This window comes from Castanea sativa, chromosome 5 (assembly GCF_040712315.1).
Source record: "Castanea sativa cultivar Marrone di Chiusa Pesio chromosome 5, ASM4071231v1".
In the NCBI taxonomy this organism is placed as follows: Eukaryota; Viridiplantae; Streptophyta; class Magnoliopsida; order Fagales; family Fagaceae; genus Castanea; species Castanea sativa.
In genome coordinates, this window is record NC_134017.1 from 56,641,043 (window position 1) to 56,648,639 (window position 7,597).

Genomic DNA, 7,597 nt, shown 5'->3' on the forward strand with positions numbered 1-7,597 from the left:
TGAGTTCTAGCTTTGTATTGGCATTGTCATGTGGCATTTGGTTAAAGTTCTTAGTTCTGGAATGACGAGCCTTGTGTTGGATTGTTTAATCATAAATTGTATTTTATAAGCTGTGTGCTATATTATATAATCATTCTTGTGATTTTTTTATTGAAAATGATTTGTAGATTTCAGTCAAAAATTCCCAAATTATAACATGCTCAATAAACTATTCATCATTATATAAACCTTGCATTTTCACCACCCCATTAATTATGCTATTTATTGGGCTCTGTCTTATGCTATTCTTTCACAAATTTTTTTAGAGTAGGCAACGATCCTTTTGAGACAGGTTTTTGTGGCTAGTAGTAGTTAGACAAATTACTGATGGAGGTTGGACTTTTGTAATGGTGATTCTTCAATGTTGTACTTCCTAGAGGAGGTTTGATTCATGCTTTTGTATCTAATAGTGATGATGACTTTTATTCCCATTGATGGGACAAGTTGATGATGTGTAATTATATTTATTCAGACCTCCATTTTTTTGTGGTTAATGGTCATTGTAATTATTGCATAGAACTCTGAAAATTCTCGATGTTGGTACCTGGTATTAATTATTTGGATTGAATTGTCAAAAAGGAAAAATATACAAGTACGTTTGGGTTGTGTTTCTTATGCTTTGGACCCTTTTGGGTTTGGGGCATGACAACATACTCACTTTTTAAAATGTCCTATATCAGATTATTTATTTTATACTATTTGTCATTAAAATTTCAAAATTTCTTGATTTTTTTTTTAACTATTTCTTTCTTCACATACAAGAATCACCGTCTACTCCCTTCTTTCATCCTCGGGATACATAAAGTAAGAATAAAAAACTAAATGTAAAATGAATAGTGTCGGTGTAAATTTACAAGGTTACTGTATATAGCAAACTTGTAAATGTATATATAATTACACTCTAACTGATGTTGATTATTTTTAAACAAAACTGTGTAAATTTCACACATTTTTCTATTATACACCATTAATATGAGTGCTCTTAAGCTTTCAAACACATTTTTTTGAGAAAGATGTTGTGAATTACATTAAAGAAGAGCTGATTCTGGTAGGTTTAAAGTATCATTGCAAAAATCACGTCTCTTGTTAAAGATCTTGTTCTCTGCCATTTTAATTGGGTTTATTCATAAGCAAATTCTCTATCTCATGAACTATTTTTTTTAGAAGACTCTCTCATGAACTTGAACTTTGAGTTGTAAAAACTTTCTTTTTTTGGCCCTTTGTTTTTTATTTATTTATAATTTTATTGAAAATAATATTTTGGTCAGTACATTTTGGGATCACAGTCAATTTGGTCCTTACATTTTGGTAGCAGTCAATTTAGTCTCTGTTATTTTTAACTTACAGTCAATTTAGTCTCTACTGTTAATTCACTAACAAAAAATGTTTACATGGCTAACAAATTGTATAGTTGGCACACTAGACGCTTATGTGGCTATTAAAATAAATAATATTTTATTTTTAAAAATTTCCTATCAGCATCTAAGGAAAAAAAAAAGGTAAAATTTGAAAGAAAATAAAAATCCGAAATCTAGGTTTTGCATTTTGCTCATCCAAATTTGGGTTTTGGCTTCATTTTGAAATCCCAAATCAAACACTTCTTCATGATTTAGGTGTTGTTGAAGAAAGAGAACATGGGTTTTGCATTTTGCTCATCCAAATCTGGGTTTTGGCTTCATTTTGAAATCCCAAATCAAACACTTCTTGGTTTAGGTGTTGTTGAAGTAAGAGAACATGGGTTTTGCATTTTGCTCATCCAAATATGGGTTTTAGCTTCATTTTGAAAAATCAAATCAAACACTTCTTGGTTTAGGTGTTGTTGAATAAAGAGAACATGGTGGATTGTGAATTGTCAGATGGGCTTGTGAGTTGTGAATTTCTGCGAACGTGAGAAACACTTGTTGCATGGTGGGGTCCTTAGAGCATCCACAACAGTGGAGCTAAAAATTTAGCTATTAGGCACCACAAAAAGTCACTTTATCTATTTTATCTACTCATTTTACAAAACACGCTGCAGCAGCGGATCTATTTTAGCTTTCAACACAATAAAATAATATAAATATCAATCACTACCACTGCCACTAGTTGGTAGTAGATAAAGAGTTGTTCAGTTGAGTAGTAGATAAAATAATATAATTTATTTACTACAATAAAATAATATATCCACTACAATAAACTAATATATTCACTATAATAAACAACAATCACAACCACCCTCAACCACTACCACTGCCACTACCGCCGCCACCGACTCTTCCACCACCTTCGCCACAGATTCAAAAATCAACCACTCAACTGAACAACTCTTTAGAGGAACAACACCAACTAATTCATTTTTTCTTTTCTAATCATTTCATTTTCTTTCAAATTGCTCTTTGTAATCAACAAGACCAACACTAATAATAATTAACAATAATAAAAATGAAATCTTTGTAACATTAAAGAAACTTTCTTTACAACCATTACACAGTAAATATCAAAAACCCAAACTAAACAAAAACACATGTACCAATTACTGTATCAAACAAAAAAATACCCAAAGGAACTAAAATCATTAAACAAAAAAATTAACATCAAGCATTTAGAATCATTATACAAAAATGCCCAAAGGAACTAGAATCATTTAACAAAAATTAACAAAAAAATTAGCTCAAAAGGAAAAAAAATACCCATTACACGAAGGGTCGCTAGTTGGGGTGGGAGGTGAAGGGTTGCTGGTTGGGGGTGGGAGGCGAAGGGTCGCTGGATGGGTGGGAGGCGAAGGGAGCTGAGTTGAGGCGGCGGTGAACTGGATCAGTGGTGGCGGCAAGCGAGCTCGGCAAAGACGGCGGGCTGGGGTGAGGCGGTTGTGAGGGAGAGAGTTTGAGAGAGTGAGCTTGAGAGAGTTTTGAGAGAAGGTGAGACAGAGGTGAGAGCTTGAGAGAGTGAGTTGAGAGTGACACTGAGAGAGGCACAGTGAGAATAAAAAATATAAAAAAAATAAACAAACATATATTATTTTAATCCGGTTGAGAATAATTTTTTTTTTTTTTTTTATAGCTTTCAGCTACAATGCACAGCCATATATAGCTGTGCATTGAAGGTAAAAATTTTACCTTTAACTCCACTATTGCAACCATCTTTTTGTGTTTTGGTGTAGCTAAAATAACTATATAGCTATTTAGTTACACTGCTGCTTATGCTCTTAGGGGGTCATAAGTTGGTTGTGTTGTGCTTTGCCATTGCCATTTTTGCCAGATCCACTCACTCCCAAACCACCGCCACCACCTCTGCTGCTTGTCGTTTTCTTGCTATTAATGTCATTGAGGAGCATAGTCTATACGAAGACAAAAACCGGAGAGTCTAATTGGAATGTGGTTGTGAGGTTGGTAATAATAGTCTCTTGTCACTAACGTTGCTGGAAGTTGGTGGTGATGGACCAATGGTGGCCATTACCTTCAAAATGAGTTGAAACCCCAAATTCTTCTTCTTCACATTGCCACGATTATCCAACTTTTCCAATCCAAAAATGGATTGATTTTTTGTTGAATTTGATTTGTGTTTTTGTAATTAGTTGCCCAAAAAAAAAAGTCGTGAGAAATTAACATTTTGTTTTTAATCTTTAAAATTTAGAAAATAAATTTTTTTTGTTTTAATTTTTTTTAATTTAAATGCTGCTTTGGATTTTTTAAATATTAAAAAAATATTTTTTATTATTATTTTAGTAGCCACATGACCATCTAGTGTGCCAACTATGCAATCTGTTAGCTATATAAGTATTTTTCGTCAGTGAGTTAATGGTAAAGACCAAATTAATTGTAAGTTGAAAATAACATAGACTAAATTGACTGCTACCAAAATGTAAGAACCAAATTGACTGTGAATCTAAAATATAAAAATCAAAATGATATTTTCACCTTTTATTTTTTTATTTTTGCTGATAATTAAACCAACCCATGGGCTACGTTTAATTTTTTTACCTTCATTACCGACTCTCACGGGAACACCAAAACCTTAGAATTCCCATCCCCAAATCTGGAAATGCCTCCAAACAAAAGCATTAAAGAGGAAGGAACCTTCTCCTTCTTCTTCGAAAAAGCAACCAAAGAGAGCACGGAATGAAAAGGAGAGCCCCCTGGACTGGCTGGAAATCCCAAGGGACATGACGACATCAATTCTCCAGAGACTCAGCGCAATTGAGATCTAAGAGACCGCGCCAAAGGTGTGCATGTCGTGGCGCAATCTCTGCAAAGACCCCACCATGTGGCACGCCGTCGATATGCGCAATAGCTGCAATTGTATCCGTGACCTCCGTCGCTTGCCCCATGACCTCAAGAGCATGTGCATTCACGCCATCGATTGCAGTTGCGGCCAGCTACGAGATATCAACATCGAGTACTTTGGCAACGACAAGCTCCTCACCTACATCACCACCCATAGGTAATTTTTTCACCTATAAATCTAATATTTCCAAGCTATATTCAAACTACAGACCCTATACCTTTACCCTAAATCTGCAAGTATTATAAACTTTAAGCACACAAGTGACACCACAAGCACATGTATACAGGTTGTTTCTAATTTTCCTACACCAATGATCAGTTGATCACTTATATCAAAGAGAAAAATAGCTTAACTTGTTCTTTTTTCTTTAATAAAACTTGGGGTGTTATCAAAGTTGTCACACTTGCACACAATGAGTATTTTAACACACACGCACAAGGAGAGAGGGGAGAAGGATTTAATAAAAATTAACAATAGGGTATATCCAAAATGGCTTTTTTTTGTGTGGATAATTAATGTACATTGAACCAAAATGTGTTAGCTGACATGTGGTCATAACTATTTGGATTGATAGCTTCAAAATGTGTGTTTGTATAAGCCGTTGGAAACAGTGTTTTGAATTTAAAGGGAAACTTACACTTTACCACCCTAAACTATACACCATATTATACTTTGCATCCTAAACTATTCAAATGCACACTTTGCACCCTAAACTATGACCCTTATTATACTTCGCACCCTAATGTTAATTTTAGGGTTAAGTTAGACAGAAATTAATAGCACATGTCTTGTACATGATTTTTGCTTAGGTGGCACAATGTTTAAAGACCAAAACACCATTTTCCCAAACAATTAAAAACAAAAGTTTTTTCCAAGCACCACCACACATTGACTGTTATCACCACCACTATATCCTATTGCAGCAGTTGAAGTTCTTACGGCAGAGAACTTGCAGCAACAGTTGAAGTTCTTGCGCCTCCAGTCCAAGAATTTTTAGCAGCAGTTCTCGCACCTCCAGCCCAAGAATTTGGAGACCAATTTATGACACCACATTCAATACAACAATTCAAACAGAAAATACTATTCTGTACAATATTCCACAAACAATCATCGTTTCTTTATAAATTTTTTTTAAGTTATAATTTAACAATTTCAAAAAGCTGCAAAACAAATAAAGCTCTACCTACCCAACCCACCTTTTGACAATAATACACCCATAAAAAATCCCAACCATTATCGGTTTCTTTTGGGGTTTCAATTTGGAATTTATGGTTTCTTTTGTGAAAAGCGAGAGAGTAAGAGAGTGATTTAAGAAGTTGCAATTTGGGGCTTTTGTTGAGGTGGTGGAGCAGTGGTGTCGTGGTGGAGCCGAAAATATTTTTGATTTGGGGATTTAGGGTTATAGACTAAGGGTTTTGATTTGGGGAAAGAGAGAAATCTGAACTTGCACACGTGGGAGAGATGAAGAGTTGAGAGAAAAAAAAACTTTTGTTTTAATTGTTTGTGAAAAAGGGTGTTTTGGTCTTTTAACAGTTTACTATCTAAGCAAAAATCACGTGCAAGACATGTGCTATTAATTTCTATCTAACTTAATCCTAAAATTAACATTAGGGTGCAAAGTGTAATAAATGTCATAATTTAGGGTGCAAAGTGTGCATTCGAATAGTTTAGGATGTAAAGTGTAATCTGGTGTATATTTTAAGGTGATAAAGTGTAATTTTCCTGAATTTAAAATGAGCATTAAAAAAAAAAAATGATGGTTGCAAAACAGATTTTTGGGTTTAAAAAAAACTCTGTTAAACTTTCAAAATGTCTAATCAAATGAGCCCAAAATTAGGTAAGAAGCTTTGGTGATTTGGGCTCGAGAATGTTCCCAACTAGATATGTTTTCTTTTCTTTCAAAGATTTTCTGTGTACAATAGAAAATAGACATCACACCAACGCATTGCAGCCCTCCTACAGAATCAAGGGTCACACTGGAGTACTGGAGGTCATAAAGAAAATTTCTTTGATGACACATATGGTGGTGTTCAAGCTATTTGTCTCCAATATTGAATTTGTAGATGCAGTATTCTTCCACATTTATTGTATTTACTTGTCTGTTGATAACTTCCAGTTCATTTTTTTTTTTTTCAGTTCAGGTCAGCTTAGACACCTTCGTCTTGTTTGTTGTGGTAGCATTTCCGAGATGGGATTGAGGGAAGTGGCTGCAAAACTTTTATTGTTGGAGGAGCTGGACATTACGCTTTGTTTCTTGACAGAAAAATCTCTGGAAGCTGTGGGGCAGTGTTGTCCACTTTTGAAATCATTGAAATGGAATCAGCAGTGGGATGCTACTGACAAAGAGAATGTTGAGGAGGCAGTTTCCATTGCAAAAAATATGCCCGAATTACGCCACCTCCGGCTTGCGGGCCATACTTGATGGTTGTCCTCACCTAGAATCGCTTGACATAAGGAAATGTTTCAATGTCACTTTGTGAAATTTAGGGAGAAGATGTGCTCAACGGATTAAAAACTTGCAGCGTCCCATCATTCCACTTCTGACTATATGACTTCGTTGCTGATATTTCTGAAAATTTCTGATCATGGTCCTTTTTGATGAAGATGGCTTGGGAGATTTTTATTTTGACTAGTTCTTTCTTTGTCAATTATTATACAACTTTTTGGCTGGGACTTTAGAAAGAGGGAAAGTGAAAGTAAAAAAGTGTACAGCCTTCTTGTTGGACTAATTTGAAAAAAGATTTTGGATACGACTTATTTGTATGTTAAGCAAATTTCATAGTGCCTCTATGCTTAGTAATCTATCAATTAAGTGCTCTTTTGTTCAATTTCATTTCTATCAAGACGTTCCATATGCATGGTGAACCTTTCGGGTTTATCCGTTTATGTGAACTGAATTTTTTCCACTAGTACATTTTCCGGATAATGCAATCGTTGTTGTAACTTCTCATAGTGTGGTTGCCTTATACAAGATAATCTCGATATATCTACATTTTCATTATAAGAAATATATTATACATTAAAGAACATTAAAAACATGTAATCTAATAGTTATATTCTCAAATTATGCACCCATGTTAATTTTTTTAATGGGAGTTTGTAGCCATTGCCTACAAACTTTGGCCGGCCTTGGACCGGTTCTCCTCCTGTTGAAGTCGTAGCCTCATCTCCTAATTCTGCTTGGTGAGCTCTTCAACGGTGGCCGCAAGAGCTTGGATTTGCTGAGCTAAGGCTGTTGTATCCTGGTTGGACTCCATCTGGATATTAAAGTTAGTAGAAACTACGTTTTCGAATA

General features: G+C 34.8%; 1 pseudogene; it reads left to right on the plus strand.

The window, feature by feature from the left end:
* The first annotated feature begins 1,673 nt into the window (after positions 1-1,673).
* On the plus strand, positions 1,674-6,854 carry LOC142635456 (putative F-box/LRR-repeat protein 9; annotated as a pseudogene).
* Positions 6,855-7,597: the final 743 nt, after the last annotated feature.